The sequence below is a fragment of the Rissa tridactyla genome, chromosome 2 (genome assembly GCF_028500815.1).
Source record: "Rissa tridactyla isolate bRisTri1 chromosome 2, bRisTri1.patW.cur.20221130, whole genome shotgun sequence".
NCBI lineage: Eukaryota > Metazoa > Chordata > Aves > Charadriiformes > Laridae > Rissa > Rissa tridactyla.
In genome coordinates this window covers 130,200,668-130,225,726 of record NC_071467.1, presented here as the reverse complement: position 1 = coordinate 130,225,726, position 25,059 = coordinate 130,200,668, and the positions used below count along the sequence as shown (strand labels likewise).

The window sequence follows — 25,059 nt, the reverse complement described above, 5'->3', positions numbered from 1 at the left end:
ATTCAGTCACTGTAGATTATGATAATCAGATAATCATAGCTATGGAGTTACAGAGCGGAGGGATATTTTATTTAAATCCAGAAGAGAATAAGGATTTGAGTTTTGCATTTAGTTGACATCTTTACACATCCTTTTTCTATTATTGTGCTTTAGTCCATGGTTCCAATTCATTTAATTTATCATAAGAAAAAAAAATACTTCCTTGTTCTACTCCTCTTACAGACACATGCATTTATAAGGCTTTGAGCCATCATGCCCCTTCACATTATTTATGACCTGAAGAAAGCATGCTTATTTAGGAAGTTATGCGACTTAGACAGCAAACGCTGTTCAGTATCCAAAAAATAAGCTGTGGAGACAAAAGCATTATTATTTAAGAAAGAACATATTTGATAGAATATTTTACTGAATTCCTGGAAAATTCTCATCCTTGAATCGAGTTCAAATCAAAACAGTTTGCGACTACATACAAAAGAAATGTATGTGAAAATGCAGAAGTAATTTACATACGCACTACTTCAGCCCTGCCTACGGGGCTCCATCTGTGCTTGCAGTGAAATGGGGAATTAGCAAGCCCGTGTATCTTAGCGCATGTGCCACAGGTGGAGGTTTGACCCAATCAATTACACATGTGATATTAATAGAAGTTGGGCTGTGCATTGAACTCCTTACAGGAGTAGGAGATTTATACTTGTGACGAAGATGTATTTCAGGTTGAATTATGGCATGGTTCCCACCTAGGTTTTATTCTTTGCTTTTATTGTGTGTCAGACTTCTTCCTTTTGCACTCCAGGACAGCCGTGTAGCTGGCACTGCTATTTCGCTTGTTCCCCACAGGTAAAAGTTGATGTTGTATTGATGGTTGAGTCTGGGGCACAAGGCAGAAAGGAATAGTATTTCTCCGTTTTCCCAGCACCCTGCCCTGAATTTGGGTCAAGGTAAGCCTAGGGTACTTGCAAAGGAGCTTTGCAGAAGAGCAGTCTGCCACCCTGGTATTTAAACACCGTAGAGCAGTGGGAAGTTTCATGTGTAAGTTTTGGCCATTCACTCCATCTGATGTACAGCATTTATTTTCTTCCCTACCCCTCACCTTCAGTCCTTTCAATTATTTAGCATTATATAGAGCAAGCCTTGTGTGACTCCTGTGTGGTCCAGCAGATAGTAGGCTACTCAATATCAACAGTTTAAAACCTGGGATTAAGGGGAATGTTGTACCTAATTTATCTACAGAAGGACTGTGAGAAGAGAAGAAGTTATCTAAACTGGTACTTAACATTGAGAATAAAGTGCTAATCGTTAGTCTTATGAAAAATGATGGGGGAAGAGCATAATCGCCACTCTAAGTGGCGTGGACTTCAAACGTAATCTTGCAGAGCCCTGCCAAAGAGCTTCTAATACCAATACAAGGATTTGACTTGTCGTCAATTGACATTCAGCCAGTTTTGACTCAGAGGGTAGAGTGCTACTGACTGAATTGTTAACACTGAGCAGTTGGGTTTTCCTAGGAGGCCACTAAGCCAAAAATGTGATCTTGCACAGCAATGTAGTACCTAACGGAACACGATGAAATCATAACTTCATATGCTGTGATTTCCTTGAGGCTGATAACTTTTAGGACTTAGCTGGCCATCAGATCTGGACCAGTTAACTAGACTTTCTAGGCTATGAATTGTGATGATTGCAAGATTTGCTTTTCCACTATTCGCAGCTGTTGTCCAACTATGACTGTTATCTGCAGGCTGGGAACATCCATTCTGTGGTTCATGTTACTTTCCGTAGGCTGGCTAAGCTCCTGTCATCTCTGCAGGCTGTGCCACATGGAGGACAAGCGAGTAGTCCATAATAACCTCTCCACTGTCATGGCTGTGTTGCTTACAGACCCTGAGCTACATAGCATCAAACCGACTCGGCATACTCTGTGAGTTACCGTCAATGCAGTAGAGGCTTAATCCAAGACTATGGTGAGAACTAGTTGGATCAATCCCAATCCCCAAAAGAATCCAAGTCTGGCATCAGCATAGCTTTTAACCTTGAAATATTTCCTTTTAAAACCAAGTTTTTTGCCATGTCCAAGCTATTTCTTTCGTGTCATTTTATGACATGGTTTTTCAGCTATCAGTGCACATGAAACTCATGTTTGTGTTTTGTGTACTAACGTGCATTCAGTACCTCTTTATGAGGATTCCCCATCACTGCAGTGCAACCTGTTTGGCACCTTAGGCTTTTCTCCATACCCCGCAGAATGAATGACTAATATGAAGGATCATTGGAACGCTGATCTTCAAATACAGCTTGCCAGATTAATAAGTAAGTGATCTAAAATAGAGGCTCAGCTCATACCTTTTACTACTTTACCCTTTGCACCTGGAGGTCTAGTTTGGACTGTGCCTCTGTCTCATGGTATGGTGATGGTGGGGTAGTTCGTTGTCATTTGAGGCTCCGAGTTTTTGCTTGAATAATTCATTTTTCAAAATTCTAGCTGGCCGGTCTCCCGTGTAATATAGTGGAACCAATCAGCCATCTTAAACCGGCTGGTTAGAGACATGCTGGCATAGCTGTTAGCGCAGTCACACGCTCGTTCACGGCGATATTCTGGGAGATGTTTTTATTGCTTTATTATGTTTGTAAATCTCTTTGTTTGCGCACGCTGAATACTGATTGAGCAGAATGATCAACTCCTAGTTATAATTGCTGGGCCGTTTATTGAGCAGGTGTAGTAGCCTGGCTTGTGACTCTCTCATGCTTTTAAATCAGGTACAGCTGACATTGTTCACTCTGCACCTATCACCTCTTTAATGAACAGGCACAAAATAAGGTACGTGGACAGGACTGTGTCATGTGCAGCTTGAGCCCTGCCAGTAGTTACTGCTAATGAAATAATACGACGTGATGCCAATTTCTGTCTCTCCACCATCTCTGCAGGCAATTGTCGAACCGCATGCTTCCCTGTACTGAGATATACTGATTATCTTATGTACTGGGAGTCCAAAAGTAAGCCCAGTTTCAAAGACTGCAACAGAACATTTTGCAGCTGTGGATAACAGTGGCTGCCAATTTCTATACATAACACTTTCGGAAATACTTCTCAAATGTGCCCCCTTGTCATGCCTGGCCCTGATCGCTTTTCCCTCTGCGCCTCGTGCGTGTGCACACGTGTGTATCTTTTCATGTATCTTTTCTTTTTTACCCACGCTGTATCTTCGTTATAAAAGATCGCTCAGATCTCACAGCTGTGCTGGAGGGCTCTGGCACGCACCAGAAAGAGCACGTCTGCACTGATTCACACAGAAATGTAGAAGACGGTATCAGATAGACAGCTAGAAGAGGTCTAGCCCACTGGCCCACAAGCAGCTCCGAGTGCTCCCAGGAGGACTTAGGCCGGGTTTCTCAGGCTCCAAGCTGATTAAAACAAGAGGTAATGTTAAGGCCATATCAAGTCTCGATTCTGGGGTTAGGGGAAGAAGCTGACAGCTGTCTTGCAACAGGAGGTAAAAGGAGCGCAGATAGCAGCCGCGAGTATGGGAAAATCAACTTTAGGGAGAGATGGTAAAGAATAAATTAAATTCTAGTATGCCTGTGTTTTTCTTCAGGGTATGCATATGTGCACAAAATAGTCATTACATTTCTGAGTAGATGTAGAAGGTCAGAATTAGGGACCAGAATGCTGTGCTTACTGTCTCTTAAAACAAGGCAGTGGTGCTAAAAAAAATTTTAAGTATAAATAATACTAATATACTGAACGCCATGAGCGCTTTTTGTTGTAGAAGACACATGATATATACAGCCCCTGTCCTAAAGACCCTGTAACATAAGCAGCATCTGACCCAAAACAGACAGAACTCACTGGGAATAACTAGGACACATATGTGGTGGTGTTTATGTGCTTTATAGTTGTGATTAGGAGTGTCACAGGAGATCCTTTTGAAAAAAAGTAATCTGCGTGGTTTGTCCCTGGGCATCATGTAAAGGTATTGCTTTTTTCTGAGAGGAGGCAATGTGTTAGGGAGTGGAAAGCAGGTACTGGTTTGGTATGGAAAAGTAGGCTTGGATATCGGTCCTTTTGGCATATCATAAAAATAGACATAACTGTCGCTGTAGAAACACAGGCACATCATCACAATAAAATCTAGACCCCATCTCTTAATTTTGCAAAATTCATAGTCGAGATTTGTTGAGGTCTTTTTGCCTTACAGAAGTCATAGAAAACTCAGATCTGAAAATCTGCTGTGACATGGGGTTTTTGTAATCACATTTTTTCCCTACAGCTCTTCTCCTAAAATGTCATTGTTACGTTGCAAAGTGCCTGACAGGAGTTACCAAAGCTCTGGGCAGAATTTTAAAGCAAGTACTAAGGCCTATTGAAAATGTATGAATGGGGTTTTATGCTCCGTTTAGCTCATGTTAAGTCCTGTAAGGTGAGAATCTTTTTGAGAATTTGTAATGCTGAATCTGAGGAACATATGAAGTTCAGAGGCCTTTCAGAAAGGATTTGGATTCTATAATGCCTAGGATGTGAAGCTACCAAATCCTGTTTGACAAACTTTGCAATTACGTACTTTCTAAAAGTCTCATCAGTGACTTCAGCCAATAGGACTTACACAGAAAGTTAAGCATCTCTGAATTTGATCCCTTGTTTTTTTGTTTCTTAAAGAGTTGGTGCCTAACTTACTTTCTTATGATGGACCATATGATAACAGCTCTTCAAAAAAGTACAATAAATTCACTGTAGTCATAAATAGACAGCTTGCCAAAGACTTACTCATTTGCAGAAAGTATTCTTTCCTAACTGATTTGCTGGTGTCCTTTGAATTTTCTGCTCTGAAGGCTGTTTTTATAGGTAAATTCAAGATTGTGTGGCTTCAGTCAGATTGCTGTACAGTTTACAGTTAAGGATGGGCTGAAGTCATGAAGGATGTGGCCAGCAGGTCGAGGGAGGTGATTCTACCCCTCTGCTCCACTCTTGTGGAGTACTGTGTCCAGCTTTGGAGTCCTCGGCACAGAAAGGACATGGACCTGTTGGAATGGCTCCAGAGGAGGGCCATGAAGATGATCAGAGGGCTGGAGCACCTCTGCTATGAGGACAGGCTGAGAGAGTTGGGTGTGTTTAGCCAGGAGAAGAGGAGGCTCTGGAGAGACCTTATAACAGCCTTCCAGTACCTAAAGGGGCCCTACAGGAAAAGTGGGGAGGGACTCTTTATCAGGGAGTGTAGCGATAGGACAAGGGTAATGGCTTTAAACTGGAAGAGGGGAAATTTAGATTAGATTTTAGGAAGAAATTCTTTCCTGTGAGGGTGGTGAGGCACTGGAACAGGCTGGCCAGGGAAGCTGTGGATGCCCCATCCCTGGAAGTGTTCAAGGCCAGGTTGGATGGGGCTTTGAGCAGCCTGGTCTAGTGGCAGGTGTCCCAGCCCGTGGCAGGGGGGTTGGAACTAGGTGATCTTTAAGGTCCCTTCCAACCTGAACCATCCTATGATTCTATGATTCTAAGTCACACAGGCTGTAGTCCTGGGCTTAACTTCTCACCCATACAGTCCAGGTTTAACTGCCAGAAAATGAAGTAATGCAGTGCATACCATATCATCTCCTTAATTACCTCACCTGGTCTTTTAGCTGACTACATAATGGAAAAGAGGAAGAATATTGACTGCCACCTCTTTCCACTAACCTCTTGCTCCTTGACTACTTACTCTTTATAAAATGAAGTGCCTTGAGCTCCTGAAAATGAAGACAACAGCTTGAATGTCTTTCGTAGCAGGCAGATCAGTAGTTGCTTTGTCAGGTTACAGGGACTTAGAAAGGTCCATAAAACACTTCTTTCTCCGTTCTATAGTTCACTAAAATTATAGTGAGCTCTAGAATCATTCCACTAGTAATTAAGCAAGCTTCATGTCAGCTCTTTTAAAAATAAATGTATTTTTTAAAAAAAAAAATCCATAACCAAACCATTGCATCTAAAGAGTAGTTGCTAGTGTAATGGACTGTTGACACTAAAAGAAAAAGAAAATTATTTTTACTGATTTGAGTGCAAATTTCTGCTCTACTATTCATGCACTTCTATTACATAGTTCAGGTTCCAAAATGCTTTTCAAGCTGCAGCTGAGCTTTGCAAGCTTAATTTAAGATCCCTTTGACACTGAAATATGAGCAATTTGGTGCTGCAAACCCTGTAATAGGATCACTATGAGCATCACTAATGCTTCAAAGCAGCATCCATGACAGGTAATAGGTACTCAAGTAATAACTATTAGAAATTTTAGGAGAACTTATGTCAGAGAGTGTAGTTTCCTGAGTTGGATCTGAGCTGTGGTATCAACCAGGCTGTCTCAGCAGAGTGGTGTAACCATGGCGTTTATTTCTCTGAAAAAAATATTTTTCTCAGGAATAAAATAAAGCAAAAAATTTCAGTGGCGACTATCTGACTTCTCACTCAACACCCAACAGTGTTGCCATGTCAATTTTCTGCTGGGCTGGGGAAATAAATGAGGGCATTCTTGTGGAAAGCACATTTTCTTTGTGGAAAGCAAACATTTTCTTTGAAAATGAGAAACTACAAAAGTTCTAGTTTTTCAAAGGTTCCTCCCTCTCCCCAAATTTAGCAAAATATTCTTAACCATCCCTTACCCACACTGTTATTAATATTGCCATGGGTTCTTTAGAAATCAGAGATAGACTCCACCGTCTAGTGGACAATGTAGATGAAATGCTTTTTTCCTAGCTTAGTGACTTTTCTGATAACTTACTATCTTTCCTGATACTGCGCTCTGAAAGCACAACAAATGTTTTTGCCTAGCCTATGCATGTATGAGGCTGATTGATGTGGCTGGGATTTCTAGCAGAAGCAGATGTGAGGAATGGGAAACACTGCTGATGAGAAGTGTTGCCCGCAGGGATGGGATGTACATATTCTGGGGATAAAGGAGTGGCTAAGCTGCTTCCTTAAAAGGGAAAGTGTACCCTAAAGTGATTTTCACAAGCTGTCATCCTGAAAGGAGTCATGCCTCATTTAGGAAATAGATCTTTAAAAGCAGGCAACATGGGGGAAAGAATACACCTTGGACTTTACAGGGTATTAAAGAAGCTGAAACAGGGCTGAGAGACTGAATGTTGCTTTTAAGAGCTTGGGAGTTTTTGTCACTGCTGGAACTTTTCTGGAGGCGGAAAGAAGTCTTTCTCCTAAGAAAATGTGGTGCTACAGATGTGGTCTTACTTAGTTAGCAAATCTTGGAGAATAAGGAAGACCTTCCTCTTTTCCAAGTTGCACGTTGACATGGTGTATGCTTGGGAGAAAGTAATTGCAGCCACATCATGCTCTGGGTGTAACCTCACTGCAGAGCGCAGTGGGAAAGGGTGGTACCTATTTCTTGAAAAACCAGCAAATACAAGAACGTTGGAGTTTGAAAAAAAAAATAAAAATGCTTGTTTCAAATGAGACATCGTATGTTGAAGCGTGGAAGCACAGTCATTGATTTGTCAGTATATAGTTGGTCTTGTACATCCCCGTTAGCCATGTCATACATGTTGGAAGCATTTTAGGCACGCTGCTCTGTTTGCTTTAGCAGAAGGAGCAGGCAGTGGCGTTCCCATGCGTGGACTCCATCACTGCCTGCACATGTGCCTGTCCACAAAACCGCAGAAGCACCAGGGGCACGCGTGCTTACCTGACTGCTTTGGTGTCTTTGAAACCACGTCCACAGAAGATTTAGTCTGACTTCCCACAAGGCGTTTTCCAAAGTGCGTGTTCTGGTATTCTTTGTGCTTATTTTGAGGAATTTTCCCCCCCGCCACTAGAAGGGTAAAGCTATTCTGCAGGACAAATCGTATACATGTTGGGAGGGAGGAAATTAGTTCAAGGGCTCATAAACAACAGAATATTACTGAAGCGAGTTTGAGTTACAAAAAGCAAGAACCTGCCTTGCACTTTTCTGGCTATTTTGTTTATATTAATAAGCAACTAATTGATTTATATTTCCAATCACATTTTGTGCTGACGGGACTCTATTTTTCTCTCTAGCATGGCAGCACGGGTCGCATTTTTCTGTTGTCATTTTTGAATTGCTACCCATTTTATGTTACGAGCTTTCCAAGGCACGTTGTAAGAGTTTATATTAAAACCAAAGCAAGAATCCCACATGCCTATATGTGTGTATATAAAATACACCGAGAAAAAGAAAGTTGTGAGCAAATGATAGTTGCCCCTGAAACAACAGGCAAACCAGCCAGCTGTGAAGGAAACTAACATGATGTACTAAAGCAGAAACACAATATAATGGGGAAATGCGGTTCTTTGTTCAGATCCGTTTCCTATTAACACTTATAATGTTATGCTTGTGCATGCCATCCCCTGAGGACCACTTGGTCAGCCTTAAATGAATAACAGTGGAATATGTAAAAACTGCTAGATGCATAAAACTTCTGTGCACTCTTAGTCTGTTGTGTGTATGTGTTCCTTTTAAAGGAAATCTGAGCTATTTATTGCATGGAAGTTTGAGTTAAAATGCTGTTGTGTTGCCAGGGGCCAACCACTAACAGTGATTTTAAAAGGTGAGAGCAGAGTGAGATTAGGGCAATTTGAGCATGATACTTAAGGTCTCTCTAGCTATTAGTGAAGGAGAAAAATTATAGTATCAAAGGAGGGGAAACAGACATTGTAATGCCACTCGGACGGGCTGATAGCAGTGAGGAAGGCTGCAAATTCGATGTCCTGTTGAAGTCATCTGTTTCTTTGCGCTGTTGGGTACCGAAGCAGATGCTAGACAGGTGCGTGATGGAGGTTCATGGGGAAGGCTGCTGCGAAGCACTCTTTCCTGTTGATTCGAAGCTGAGGTGGAAGATTTAAAATAACGGTCCATATGTCAGATCTTATATTCTTTGCCTAATTTGGGGACGGTTGTTGAAGCCAGAGGAGCAAACATTTCTCATTCATGAAAATGTGTTCAGTTGAGAGAGTGTGGGCACACACATGAAAAGAAGATAATGCGGATAAATGTAAGGAGCTGTTTTATTGACTACTTTAGGTGCAGAACTTCCTCTGATGTTAAGAGATCATGATTTCGGGTATTTAAGCATCTAGAATACATGAGAAAATTAACACTGTATACAGTAAGACTGCAAAATAATTCTGAAAGAAGCTGAATGTAACAACCTGAACTACCAATGACACAGGAGCTGGCCTTTATATTCTGGAAAAGTAACTGAGTTTGCTAACTGATACATGGGTTGCTGCACTGGGAGGATGTTCCTCTGGCTGTGGACTATCTCCTAAGCCCATGCGATGTTTTTAGGGCTGTGCTGCCCAGGGAATCACCAACGCTGCTTGATCCAGAGCTGGGGTCTTCCCTGAAGGGCGCTCTGATCACCGTACGAGGATATAATAGCCATGGTCTGGATGTAAACTATTACTAAAAGGAGAGGATTTTTCTGTGTTAGACAGCTGTATGGCTTACTTAAAAGAGTAATTGCTGGCCTTCCTTCCAGGGTAAAAATTAATTCAACATATATTCAAATAGCGAAATACCATTTTCCTGTTCAGTCCTATTCTAACAAGGGTGGGAGCTAGGAGAGGAAGCTAGGTATTAAAAATAAAACAACAAACCTTTTTAAGTGTAACAAAACTGGGATCTCAGCATCTATAAGGGCAAAAGAAGTGGATTTTTCGTCTCAGCTTGTTAACTACCTTATTTATATCCCTCCCAAAAGCACAGCTTCAATATGGCTGTAATTAAGCAGAACTACTCCCCTAAAAACTCTCTTACCACAAGACGTTCTCTCAATGTCTCCCTGTGCAATATTTCTGAACACTCATCATGTCCGTTTCTCCACCCTGAGGTCTGACTAGTTGAGACTGATGAAGTCTGAACACAGACTTCGAGGGATTTCTAATGGGATAATCAGGAGGTGGGTGTTGAGCTTCAGAACATAAGTCATTTTCAGGCCTCAGTGTTTGTTTTAAATCCTAAAGGGCACCTTAGGATTCCTAAAAGATTAGCGAACAGGGCCTCCCAAATCTGCACTAACGCTCGTTTTTTGACAAAATTGACAGCACAGTCGAGAACCTGTCAGGTAAGGGAGATAAATACAATGGAAGAGCAAACAGCAGGAGAAAAGAGAACTTGTGCGATAACATATTCTCCCTGGATGTCATAGACCATGTGCAAATAATGAGCACACTGAAAGAAAGGCAGAACCTGGTTAAGTATTGTGTCAGGAGAGCCTGTGATCTCAGGCTATTAAATACTACAGCGCTCTTTCAGAGCATCATAATTCAAAAGGAAGGTGACAGTGTGGTAACCGTGAGCTGCCGCCCAGCATCGGGCTGGAAGGGAGGGGGGGAGCAAGATCAGAGCAGGCTTTGGGATGAAAGGAGGTTATCTCATTTTCATAAGGAAGATCGCTCAAATACCTGCTTTGACCTCCCATGTCAGAGCATGAATTTCAATGAAGGGATAAATGGTGACATCTCACCCATTAGCCAGTTTTTGAGGATCGGGTTGTGTTATATTAAATCATGCTTGGAAATCTCTGGTTAATACATTTAGAGAAACAGCTCTCAGGAACATCTACCTCCCTTCCTTCCTCCTTAAAACAGTAATGAATCCAAATTGCTAATAAAACATAAGAGCTCAAAGATGTTGTACACAGACCATGTTTCTAGGCTGGGTATTTTTTTAATGTCGGTTTTCCCACAGCGGTTAAAATGTTACAGTCATTAAGGTATCAAAACTGTCTAGCCAAGAAGAGAGACTTTTCTTTCTTTAGGCTCTTGGATTGTTTGAATATTTTGTTTAGAAGGGCTCTATTCTTTGTTTCTTTCTATGGAGAAAGTAAAGCTTGTAATCTGTCTGTACTGTAAATCTCAGTTAAGAGCCATTCATTGAAGAATAAACTATGCCTTCTCCTGCGAGGCTATTTTTCTAACAAATCTGATTATGTGCCTGCAAACTAACAAAGGCAATTAGCAGATACATGTTATCCTATCTACATTCTGAAACTGTTTACCGAAATTGTAGGAAAAATGCATTTTAAGGTTTATAAGAAATTTAATTTGCTCACATTCAGGGTTTTTTTCTGCTTTGACACAGGTTGCCAAGCAAGACCCGAGGGGCTGTATTGTTGTTCTGAATTAGAAAAGGAATTGTTGAAGGGATCAGGAATATTTTGAAGTATATATATATTTACTGCAGGAAATTAGGTCCTTTTCTCATGAGCGTGGGGAGCAATCGAAGGACCAAGGATGGCGTCCCCTCTGCAGCCCCAGACCCCTGTACTCAGCATCCTGACCCAAAAGCATGTTTTTTCTCAGGGCCACATGCCAGTACTGCTCAGGCTGTGTTAAACCTTTCTTCTTCTTATATTTATGTACTGTCTCTTCATCTCTCTCCAAGGTGACAACGATCTACCCACATGGCCTTCCCTAAAAAATAACTTGGCAAAAACTTTTTCCCCCAGATCATCCAAATTACTGAGTAGCTTTGTACTTTTTTGCCTTTGTTCAAAAGAGAAAACAAAACAAAACAGGGAAAGGAAGGGAAGTTTCAAGGGTGTTTAAGCTGGACTTTAGCAATATATTCTCTGGGACTATGTTCACCCTTAGCTTTTTTAATGCAGGGTGCAAGAGGCCCCATCAGAAAAAGGGTTATCAGTTAGTATCAGTGTAACTTAAGCTCCAGGGGGGAAGACCCAAACTGCCCTGAAATCAGGAGCTAAACAGGTACCCAGTTGAGGAGCAAGCCTCCAGTAAAAGTTGGTGTGTTTGTTGAGGTCGTAATTGTGCTTCAGGGAATGTGTTTCTTTTTCCCTTTCCCCCTATTTTCCCCCCTTTCTTCTTTAAATAGAAAATGATCTGACACTTCCCGAAGTGTTAGTAGATTCCTCATTGTTCATGGCATTGCTTATTGACTCAGATATGAAACTCATCTCTTCTCTGTGACTTTCCAAGGAAAGAATGGTGGAAAGCTCTGATTATGTCTATATAAAAGAAGAGCAAGATCACAAGACTCATTTTGCATAAAACTTTTAAGAATGTGTAATTTTTGCTGTCATCCTCCTAAAATCATGGCACAGTTTTTTAAGGCTATCAGATGTGATGTGTTTTAGGCTTTTTTTTTTTGTAGGGTGGAATTATTATTATTTTAAACTTAATATAAATAGGAAGAAATCTGTAATGCTAAAGCTATAAATCTTTTGCTTTCATAAAAATTATGGAATCATTGAGCTATATGGCTGGAGGGGACTTCAAGTGTTCATCCAATCCTCTGCCCAAAGTAGGATTAAGTAACATCTACATCATTTCTGACAGAAATATCTCTAATGTGTTTTTGACAACCTCCAGAAATGCAGAGCACACATCCTATTGCTGTGCTTAACTGTATTCAATTTGAGACAAGTTTTTCTTTGAGTCTAACCTGAATCCTCCTTGATGCAAAAATAAAAGTTCCTTTTATTTTTGGTTCTACTCAATGCAGATAGGGAGAAAGATATTATTTCTTCTTTCTGTCTTCAGCAGCCTCTTGTGTATTTGAAAATGTACGACGTCCACCCTGTCTTGTCTTCTGTAGACTAATCAGCTTGCTCAATCTGTCCTTACTTCTTTTCTAGACTTCCAAGTGTTTCTCTAGCTGTCCAAAGGTTTCTCTCTGTCCAACCCACCTTTAGGTAGGAACAGTACCTAAAAGTGGATGTGGTACTTTAGATGGGACCTACCGATGCAAAGGAAAGGATTCACACACCTATGCTTAGAACTGTGGGTAGAAGGTAAAAAATTCGCTGGGTATTGGTGAGAAGCAAAAAGCCCAGCAGCACTTACCGATGGTTCCCATTTGAAACAAAAGGTTTGCAACTGAAAAAGCTAGAAATAAATTCTTTCAACTTCTCCAAACTAAAGGAGCTCTGCAGAGAGAGGACTGCTCAACAGCAATGACTTCTTTGTTTTTAACTGCAGAATCCATAGCTTCACTAATAAATCATGACAGTGTGACAAATGACCAGTCTCAGCTGAGGGATCCTGCCTGAAATCCCATTTGGTTAATTGTGTTGCACCTACCAAGGTTTCCCTTGGAGTGGTTGGTTCATTGCTGACTCCAGGGGAAGTGTGCCACCTACTGAATCACCGTCTCTGCTTCCTGAAGCACCCTGGGATTTCCTTGGAGGGCTCCCAAATGCATTTGGCCAAGACCAACCCTGTTTAGCTTATGAGAGCAGACCAGATCACAGCCTGAGGCTGTTATGGCTGCTGGCCATATTACTCATTGGGGATGTTTAGTCATGTATCTCTATGAAGGGAGACCATATTGCATTAAATGTCTCAAGTTAGTTCTGCGTATATTGTTTGTAAATTGCTTTGTGACCCTTTCTGAGTGGAGAGAGCTGCACATGTATAAAATATTAAGACTTAATGGAGTGTATATAACGTGTATGGATACTTTCAGGTAATTTTTATAATAACCTTTCATGATATAGCTATATGATAGAAAATGCAATAAAACAGGCTGGGAAGGCAGTCTCTTTTAAGTTCTGCTGTTTTAGGACAGAATTATTCTCCTTTCACTGCTGAAAGTCTGGTTTTGATGCTTAAATATTGGTAAATCTTCATGAGTAGTAGGATCAACGCTACCCAGCTAACTAATTGGAATACAATTCCACTTGACCGCAACAAGTCCTAACTGATATTTTGTTATTAATAAATTTACAAATAGTAAATGGTTTTGCACAGCACCCCTCATTCTAGATAAGCCCTGCCCCCTAATAGGTGGCTTACAGCAGTATTGTGTGAGTCTTCCAATATTAGGAGAGGTTATAACTGAAGAGAGCAGCTGCTGCTATATTGTATAAGTTATTTACTTTCTCTCTCTCTGGTTTTTGTAGGGGCTAAGATCTAGGCAAAACAGACATTGGTAGCTGAGTATCTTCACTATAGGCTGGACTACCAGAGTTGGTCTAGTTTCAGAAGCACAAATAAACCCCAAACCACCACAAACTGGCATGCTTTATAACTCTGTGCAGATTACTAAACCCGCCCTTATCTTTTTTTTTTTTTTTCTTTTGAAGGTACTAGTGTATGCCTGGGATCTTGTTCTGTATGAATGGTCTCTGATCCTGCCGTTAACAACCCTTATGACTTCCCTGTCTGAAGTCCTTGCCTCATTGTACCCCTGCTTTGAATGTATACAGCAGGAATTGAAAATAAAAAAGCATTAAAGAACTGCTGGCACCTTGTGGTAAATGTTTGAAAAACATTTTTAGCAACAGTTTAGACTGTAAAACATATGAATTCTGAATTTTTTCAGTTATTAAGACTATTCTGATGAAAAAAGGATCCTTATTATTTTATTCTATTTATATCCATTCTGTGACCCTTCAGTCCATTTTCTACCTAAAATGTTACTGGCACATGCTAAAAACATGTTTCTTAAAGCAGTTTGTAAAGGTACAGTGGCCCTGGCTGTTTCCAAATGAGACAATTTTGATTGCAAGACTACCGAGTGAGAGGCAAGACTACTGAGCGAGAGCAGATTCATAGGTGGGAAAGAAAGCTTAGCTCAATGCAAACATGTTTAGGCAGAGAAGATACCTCAGCTGGTCCCTTGTGCTGGTTTTGCAGCTTATTAGCTCGATGCAGATAGGCAATATGAAGGATGTGAGTTGGGTGGGATTTGAAAAAAGAAGAGTAGTGGTTTGGTAAACTGAGTTGTGAGTTTTCGCTCAGGAAAAAGAAGAACGAGACTTCAAGGGACTGGTATTTTTATTGCAAGGGAAGAGATGGGGTGGAAGGGAGCAGAAGGACTAGGGAGGTCACAGATGTAGCCTGGAGTAGGCTGAGTAAGTGAGAACAGGAAGAATAAAATTGGTATCGTAGACTAGGAGAGCCAACAGATTAGATCAAATATATGTGTGAAGAAGACAAAACAGAAAGCTCTTATATGAAAACATTTCTTGCAAACGAGCTGAGCTGAGTTCCAGACGGTATATCACCCTGTCTCTCATCTGTGCTTCTTTCTAAATTCACTAGCACTCTGCACTTTACAGACCTTTTTCTTAGTCCCTATAAATTTTTTATGGAAGCCAGGTTAGCTGAAATGAAAAATAGAGTTGTTTTTCTGAGGTGCGTGATTTAAAGCTTAGCAAGAAAACTCGTGGAAAACATAATTGGCCTAAACAAAACAAAACTTTGAAGGGCTTCACCAAGTAAAACCTAATTTTTATCAATGCACTCTAAAGCTTTTTTTTTAGTGGACTGTTCTCATGGCAAAGGTCCACTCTCAGTTCCCAGGGTTTCTGACTGTACGACTCTTTACACTTTTCACTGTCCTTATAAAAGACAGACAAAATGGTTTAAGGAAATATTTTTTAAAATATTCATTATCTGGCAAAGACCAGGCCTGCAGTATTTCAGCCTAAAAAGGGAAAGTTTTGGAAGGTTTTAAAAGTATCTAAAAAAGGGAGATAGAATAAAAATGAAGATGCAACTGTAAACATAAGTTTTAATGTAACTAAATGTCAGCTTTATCTTTTTACATAGTCACATTTGTAATATATGTATAATGCTTTCTATATGATAATATCTTTTATCTAGGTATGTGTGAGATATATGCCCCTAAATATGTGTATTATGAGCACAGCAGCAAGGCAGGTGAAGTCACATCACATCAATCACATCCCAGAATTAATTTTGGGGTTTTGCTTTGTGTTTACCTGATCAGCTCCCGTTTGACTAAATCTCTTTAAGAGTAGTTGCAAGTATTTAATACCTTTTTGTTTGAGCACTCTGAAAATGCTGACCAACTAAGGAATCAGATGCAACTGAATAGAGATTTCACGAATTGGCCTCCAAAATATAGAGGAACGAGAATCGTTATGAGCTTTTCTGGGTAAGAGCTAGATGATGATTGTGGTGGCGGCCCATTCTTAGGTCTCTTCAGGCTGGAGACACAGAATGGCCAACATGGACAACCAAAGCAAAACTAAAACACAGCAAAGTGAAAACATATTAACTGACCAATAAAAATAATAACATTCATGATAATCAAGCAACCCGACTGCAGTTTGTGCTCTGAACCTTGCCAAATTTGGGGCTGCTGGCAGGCCACCAAGAATAACAACTCCAACAGACAAGGGCCCCTCATCTGAGAAAGCCTTGCTGCAGTCCCCGGAGAGCTTTGCCCTACGAACCGACGGCAAGAGCATCCCAGCCACTCCGAACAGACAGCGTGGAATTACACCATGACATTGCTGTGAAGGGAGATTAAGCTAAACTTGTGTTTTGTGTGAATTGAGATTAAATGAAGGGACTCAGTTGTTATTTAGTAAAAACAGTTTCCTAGGTTACCTTGGAGTCATTTTTACTGTGTTGGTATGATGTAATCGGCTGGTTTAACATTTAGAGCTAGTAAAACATGTGCGTATAAATTTTTTTAAAAAAGGATGTGCCTAATCACTTTCATTTTGCACTCACTTAGCTCAATATTAATAGTTTGGATTGGCTGAGGATTTACAAATGGTCTTAGGAGTGTAACGGTCTAGATTTCTACATCTGATGGCCTGAAAGTTAGAGGGAGTGAAGAGTTTTGTCAGACTCCTAGATTTTTCCTCCCACACATGCTGGCCACAAGATAAATCATGTGTATGAGTTTATAGTGGAGTCGGTGCTGGATGTTAAGCAACACCCAGAAGTGAAGTTCTTGAAATAATTTCCTGTGAAAGCAACAGTAGACAGATTTGTAATCACAGATCACGGCATTAATCAAGTAAACAAACCATCCATTTTTTTGCTGTGGCATTCCTGAAATCCCTTTTAGGAACGCTGAAAATTCTACATAATGATACTGCCTAATAACGAGCGTAATCAGAGCAGAACGGCATGCAGCGACACAGGGGGCTTCTCAGGTCTGTGGGGCACAGATGCAAAATTCCTCTGATAAAAGTGCTGAGAGTCAGGAGACATCTGAAATGTTGCTTAAATATTTCAGTAGTATTAATACAACTTATCTCCACTGTAATTAAAACATTTCTCCTCTTCAAAACTTTCCAAAAGGTTGTTTATCCCACCCTATCCGCTAAGAGAAATTTCAGGCAGGGCTGGGAGTGAATCAGTAAATAAGGGTAAACTTTGTCCTGCACTGTTATTCACACGGACAAATTCCCACTCGGTAAAAGCTGCTGACAGCTGTGGTCTGCTCAACAGCTACGGCTAATGTGGGGGAATCTGCTTTAGGAAATAGGGCAGGTAGGTTTCGTTCAGCATGCTTAAAAACGGGGTTTGCTGGCGGGGAAAGAACCGGGTGGTGTTGAAAGGGAAGGTGTTGTGTTGGAGGAGGCTACTTGTGGAGCTACACAATGTTCAGTACAGTCCTGATTTCGTTTAGTTTTCACTAATGACGGTAACTCAAGTATTACAAGTACTGCTGGTGACGCAGGGTTTGGAGACATTGGCAATACAGAGAAGGACCTGGATATCGTACAAAAAAGAAAAGAAAAAACAACCCAGAAAAACCTGGATGAGCTTTGAGTACTGAAGTAACGGCAATGGAATGAAATTCAATATTAAAAAATGCAAGGCTGTGCCTGGGGGGACTAATAAAAATTTCTAGAAGAAGAAGAAGCTGGGAGCTCATCATGCGGAAACAGCTATGTAGGAGGAGGGCTCATGGAGAGTGGTAAGTGGTCATGGAGTGGCAGGAAGCTTTTGTGCTGGTCTGCTCATTTCCTAGGTACCAGCACTCTTAAATAATGATGCATCAGGAAGACGGCTTTCCAGAGGCATTGGGAGGTATTAGACTGGCATGGTGGACTGATCTGGAGCTAAGTTTTAATACTGATTAGAACACGCTAGGGAAGGTGGGGGGAGGTTGGTTACCAAGGGTCTCGAAAATGAAAGTAAGTAATTTCAGGAGGAAAGACTGAGCTGATTAAGGAATGCACAGAGAGAGTTGGCATGTTCAACACAAAGGGTTGGGAAAAAAGTCTTTGCAGCAGGAGTCTGGACAGATATGAAAGAGGTAAAATTGCATTGGTAAAAGCCAGAGAAAACGATGTTGCAACTATTGACGTGCAGGGTGGTGAGACATATGTTCCAGTTATGAAGCAATTACAAGAATATATAAGCCCTGAAGTGGTTTCAAGCTGAATCCAGATTGGCATCTCCATGCAGAATAATTAATGCAAAAAAGCTTGAACATGAGGGACAAAGACAGTAGAAAATTTCTAAATCCTAAGAAATTAAATTCATGCTACTTGGAAGGAGGAGGCAAAGGGAAAGTTTTGGCGAGACAAGAGAGAAACAGTAAAGGCTCAGGGTTTGGAAGGTTGCAAACTGAGGGGACACATCCCAGTTAAGCAGGGAAACTGATCTAGGCACTGCTTCTTTTGTATCAAAACTCTTCAGCTATATTCACAAAAGTGTCCACTTACATTAGAGGGAATCTTGGGCTGTAAGTGAACTCCGCAGGTTCTCAGATGAGTTAGTCATCATTGTTTTAATCTGTTTATTCTGTTTCCATAATAAATCTTTTTTTTCTTTTTCATTTAAACAACTTAACAGTCTAGTTTGTTGGGGTTTTTAAAATTGAGCTGACTGCGGTTCATTTTTCAACAGAAAATTAATCTTCTATCCTTATGTGAAAAGTCACCAGGGATGCCAGCATGCCAGTGAGATTTTTCCAATACAGAATTTACAGAAGTGCCTCACTGACATGGGCTGTGGTCACTAAGGACAAACACAACCATTTGGTTTTGCACGGTGGCAGGCAGGCTGGTGTTAGGGGGTATGCAAGCAGATGACTGTTCCATGTGTAAATCTGGTAGGCACAGTTAGTGTGGTGTATGTCCTTACCCACTGGCTATTTCAGTGCACACAAACATTTTGTAGCTAGGTTTTTTTATTCTGCGTTTGTTGTTTGGGTGTTGTTTTTTTTTAATGCAAGAGTAGAAAAGCTGTCTGTACATTTTGATTCACAGGAACTGGTGTTAAAAGTAAAGCAGCATCCTGCTCCACAGAATGTGGAAGTGAAGTTAGAAATAATTTCTCTTTCATTTCTCATTACAGCAAAACTGGTGGTGTAACTCTGGCGCTGATGTCAGTAAAATGCAGATGCTTTCCTTTCAGAGTCCTGAAAGGATTTGTGTGAGTGTCTGAGAGAGATCTGTTTATTTTTAATATGTTTAGAAGTAATAGATAGCCATACTTTTCCAGAAGAAAAGCAAATCCTAAAAACATAAGTGGGTGCAGATGGACCTCACTTGGTTTCAGAAATGAGGCTGTGACTAGAGAAGTTACTATGAAGGAAACTGAACTAGGATTTCCTGTTTCATTCCCATTTCAAAAAAAAAAAAAAAGGAAAAAGACAATAGTTTTCCCTTTTCAAATAAAATGCCTAATCATGTAATAGCTTTATGTCATCAACAATAGAGTTTTAATTCTTATGGCTGACTTGTTACGCTGAAAACTTTACATTACGTTATGTTTCAATGGGAGTCACCGCAAGTTAGGGAATTGCAGGCTGGCCCTCGGCTGTGGCCACATCTGAGTCTCAGTGTTGCAGACTCTTTGTTTTTCAAAAACATTCTTGAAAAATTCTAATCTGTACTAAAAGTACAGATCAGGTCTTTGGATAGAGCCGAGTTAAAAATGGTATCACTTGGATAATGAATTCTCATCATCCTGATAGTGATTGAGTGGTGTAAACTCTGTGCCTGAGGATAAGCCAGGACCAACAGAATTACTTGGCTGCCCGTAATTCATGGAACTTCAAAACTTAAGTCAATTTGTCCAGCAAGAGTGCAGCAAACGTTTCCTAGTGGTTGCTTATAGCTGTTTGTTTTCATGGAGGAACTATTGTACTATCAGCTGGATTACTAGCAAAAGAGGATGTCTCTTTAAAAGCAAGTGGTGTGTGTGTGTTTTAATCAGATAGCACTGTAAATCTCTTCTGCTGTAATGAGGGAGATCTGAGTTCCAGCATTCTCCTTTTCCAACTGGAACCCAGTCCCAGAGCTTTGGCTATTTTTTTAAGCATCATTGGAATATCAATTATTTTTATCATACTGACAAATAAAGATGAGGGCTAACAAAAATGCACGAAGAACACTGTTTAGGGAAAGACTAAAATTTGTTTCAGAGCTAATCTGTACTATTGTTCAGTGCTTATCATACTGTGCTCTGCAGCGCATATTTAATTACAGCATATGAGTTTGCTCTTTCAATCCAGATTTTGCAATTTCGTCTTACTTTTCTGTCCATTAGAAGCACAATGGGGAAAGAACATCAAAACCAGATCCTTCTCCCTGCGCTAAGAGCAGTGATGTGACTATATGTGATACAAGTTTTAACCTGGGTCCAAGGTAAAGCCTGCAGAGTTTCACATTAAAGATTAAGGTGTCCGGGGTCAAAATATTTAGGGTACATGGATGGCAAAGCTTCTTCAAGCAACTCTAAAAATAGCAGTGGCTCCACTTTTCAACCAGCACGTGCTGATTATCCATTAGAGCAATCAGAATCACACTGGGGGAAGGGAACCTCCTGTTCATTATGCATGAGCGTTAAAGATTACATGGCATTTTTAAAATAATTGCAGCTGTTTACTTCTGTCCTTAGTCAACATCTCCCCTCTGCACTCCTGTGCCGTGTGCTGGCTGGCTGCCATCTCCCGTGTCAAGGGTGATCGCATTGCATGACTTTTTATGGCTGGCCTGCAAGGTGCTTTGGGATCTTTCAGGGTGAAAGGTTCTACAGAAATGTAAAGCATTATTTATTATTTTGCATAAATTGCTGCGTTATTTGTCTTAGGTTTTTGTGGTTTACAGTGGTAATAAAATAGCTGGCTACTCGGACCGGATGACTCAGTGATATGTAATTGGATACAGAGCTCTTTGCTTCCAGATCAGACGCTCATCACTGGCCCACAGCTATTTGGCGAGTGTATAATAAGTAGGCAATTCCATTTCCTAGTGGTTGAGTGTCCCCAGCACAAAAAACATCATCCCAAGTGGTATTAACGTGCTTAGGACTGTCACCAGGGAAGGGTTTCTTATCTTGAGATTGTCCTTAAAGATTTGGGTTAATATTCATTGCCAAAATGTTGTGGAGAAGTCTCCTGGGTATCGTGCCCATTGCACATATGCATGGATTGTGGCAGAACACCTGTTTCTAGTACTGTTGGACCCAAACTCTTGGTAGTTCTTCTTCCTTAAATATTTTCAGTAGTGCGTTTCTAACTTAGCGGCATGTTTGTGCATATGAGTGAGAGAGGGAGATCTTTGTTCCAGGATTCATTTAGACTTAGTCCAGTCCAGTTTCTTACAGTGCTTCTGTACAAGAAATCTGGGGCAGTCCTCACAAAGGATATTTCCACGTATTCTATTTCATAACAATTTGGAGAGCTCATAGAAGAAACAGCTCTACCTCTGATACAGCTCAATGCTGAGCACTTCCACCTGAGTCTCCTTCAAGGAGAACGGCTTTTACCGAAGCACCCCAGTGACTTGGGAACACGCGTCCCATTATTTCATAAGCAATTTGAAAAATCCACTCTTGACCCTGCCTTACTTTAGTTCTGCTGAAATTGGTGGACCTATGCATTCTTACGTCCCTGCTAGGGACAGCCAGCCTGCTCAGACCTCACAGTCTCCCTGTGCAGGCACTTGTAAAGACAGTCCCTCTGTCCACTACAAAAACATGGGACACCCAAGTTGAACTGAACACTGAATAACACCACATGGGTTTGCAGTGGTCTGTAACTGAAAAGGTTCACTGGAAGCAATTTGCAAAGAAATCCTTAGGAAACCACCTGGATGGTTATTTTAAATTAAAAAAGGAAGAGATGCCACTTTAAAAAAATAATTTTTAATACTAGGTTTAAGGTTCCATACATGTGATAGTCATTAAAGCTTATTTAACCCTGAAATTATCTGGCCTCTTTAATTCCACAGGGACTGTAAGGCTCTTGGGTTAGAAATGAAAAATAATGTCAGAACGAAAATGAGACTTTCCTGAGTGCAGGACCATTATTACAGAATATTTTCTTAATCAAGCCTCTGTAAGAGCCAAGTAGCGGAGAAAAAAATAATCCGGCTAAACAGCTTTCATCCACAGATAGGGTCTTAGCCGATGCTTTGGGCCACTGATCAAAATAGGCACAAGTCAGTCCCAAAGGCTGTGATATACTCACCTAAAATGCATGTAGAACTGATGATTTGTCCATCCTCAATCTCAACTGTAGTACACCCAGTTCCTTGTTACAATACGCTTTTGAGACGATCCCAGTGCGCTCTGACATTTGGGCTCTCAAAATTCAGAGCTTTCTGGTTGTTCAGACTGGAAACTTTCAGCAGGAGCAGTGATTTCTGTCGAGTTTCTGTTACACCAAACATCTGTGGTGTGCCCCACCACCCTCTCCCCAAGGATGAAACATGCTGCGGGGAGGGTGTTGCAAGCATTCCTGAACTAGACAGCTAAGCTGGAGTCATAACTGTGCTGGCCAGGGCGCTGCTTTGAAGAAGGCTCCCATTAGAATTAAAACATCCCACAACTCTCATCACAACAGCCCTATTCTTGAGCGTGGCTGAACATGGAAATTTAAGGATGGGGGCGGAGTGGGGGGGGGGAGAAAAGACAGGCGAGTAAACAGATAAAGAGGGAGCTCTTGCATGCAAGTGGAATTTCCTCTGAGCACAGGACATTCTTTATCATTAACTGGTCTGTCACAGGAAGGAAAATGGGAAAACAGTGTTTCCTGTTAGGGGGAAGAAAAAATCAATAGGCCTTGGAAATACCTGCCTGGAAAGAACCTTTTGTGTTCCCACCAGCAAGCAAAATAAGTTTTTAACTCCTTTGGAGCGTGAGCTCTGTTTTAAAGCAGTTTGCTTCTTGAAATGGGAATTCTGTATAAACACAACAGTTAAAAATGACTGGCAGTTCAGGCTGCTTGGATCTTTCTTGCTTGTTTCAGAAAATGCTCTAATTCCTGGAAATATCTTCTATGAGACAAAGGCTGTTTTCAGGACACTTGAATTCTTCTGAGTTATGCCTATGAAGGTAATACTAATTAAAAGGGCCATTTGCCATACAAATGCAGTCACTCCTCTAATATTTTGATTAAGATGCTCACAGGTGGACAATGGGTCTGCTCTTGCTTCTGGTAAACAAAGTTTTCTTAAAAAGCACAGTTGCCAGGCAAGCGCTTGAAGCCTGGGGAGGACGGTGACCTACCCTGCAGCTCCTGCATCATCTGTTTGGCTGCATTTTGCCCCGAATACAGCCGGGTGGTGGAAGCGTGGGTCTTTCAGAAGGGTGAGAAGAGGCCGGTTCACTGACAAAGGCTACAGGAATGGATGCATATGCACAAGCGGTAACCCGTGTTCCTCAGGGTAAATCATTTTTCTCTTTGGTGGCAGCTTCCTTCCTTCCAAAGGTGGGCCTGGAGACTTAAGTTTGTGCCTCAGTTGTAGCCACATTCCCCATCAGTTTCAAGCTGTTCCGAGCCAGGGATCTGCCTGAGGCCCATGACAAAGTTTATAGCAATGCCAGTGGCATAACTGGCTGAGCAGAAGCTATGTAATCCAGCAGCGTAAATGTAAGAGGACAAAATAAAAAGGAGGAAGGAGGGAAGATGACCTCTTAGACATGCACAGAAAAAGGGTTGGAAGTCACATTTTTTAAATGGAGAGGGAGAAGTGGGCTGAGCTTAAAATGAAACTATCAGCAAGGCTGGAATTAAAAGAAAGCTTTAGGAATGATCTAACTTTTATTTTATTACATTACAGAAGACAAAAAATCAATAGCTGGTAATTCAGACATAAATGAGTTATACAGGCCATTGACACAATGGACCAAACTTTATAACAACCACATCTGATGCTGTCAAGCCACAGGCTTCAGTGGCGCCAGTAATAATTATGGCCGATCACCTCTAATTCAGAGCTGCCTTGCTTGATAAAGGTGTCACTCTGAGTGGCTGCAGCATCAATATCAATTGAGGATGTCATCCAGCAGGTCAGCCTGCTGCAGAGAACTGTGTTTTTTTAATTGAATAGGATAAACCCTTGGTTTTTCTGCTCTCATTCTGTCTGTAAAAATCATATATACCTTAAGCAAAAATCATTTGAACACATGTACTTGAATTCAAGACTGAACCCACAACTGTGGGATCCATTGTGTTGATCCACAGAAATATATTCTAAAGATAACTTATAACCCTAAGAGCATCCCTGGGAGGAAAGTTTGGTATTTTACAACAGTCCCTTTTCCTTTGCTCCATAAGGAGCATTAAAGCGCTGCTGTGATCACTTAAGGAATCCCCTCCCAAAAAAAGCCCTTTTTGGTAAAATGCTGCTAGGCAATAGAAATTGTTTTTCTATAAACTCACATCATTATAAGGAAGAAAACACATTGGCTTTGATGTTTTCCTGTTGCTTTCTGAATTTGGGGGGATAGGTATGTCTATTGACTGTCGGAAAACTGAGTTTCACTCTGAGACATGGGGTGAGGCGACTTTGTAAAATATGCCAAGTTCTTGATTTATAAAGAAGGGAATCACTTTTAAATACCTCTCCAGTGTTTCAGGTGCCATTAATGCTTATGTCTCTGCAGCCTGACATTGAAACTGTTAGTCTTTGGATTGCTGAGGGATGGTATGTCTGCTTAAGCATTTTCACATACTATTGTTATTATTGCTTAGGCTTTGCATTCTTTTGTGGAATAACTGTTTTGCACTGTGCTGGTTACAATTAATTTAACTGTGAGTGATGAACAGTGAAAAAAACCTTTGTAGGGGAGGACACGGGAGGTATTTCAGCCCTGGTCACTGCAGCATTTAACATGAGGAGAACTTAGAAACCGCAATGTGATGCAGCAGAGCAGTCCGCACCACAATAGCTAATGCCTGCACACTTGAAAAGCTTCTTTCTGTTGTGAAAAATTATTACTAGTTCCACTTAGAAACATTCTCTATCCTTAAAAAAGTCAGGAATATCAGACTCGGGAGATAAACACCAGAAGGGAACCGTTTTAAATGCGGGGTAAGCAACAGCAGCAACACATCGGTGAGTTGGTTCATAATCTTGCAGTGCTGT

General features: G+C 40.9%; 1 protein-coding gene across 3 annotated transcripts in view; it reads left to right on the top strand.

Moving 5' to 3' along the window:
* The window catches only part of CREB5 (cAMP responsive element binding protein 5), a 261,442-nt gene that overhangs the window by 133,297 nt on the left and 103,086 nt on the right, over positions 1–25,059 (top strand). The gene's annotated exons all lie outside the window — the stretch shown is intronic.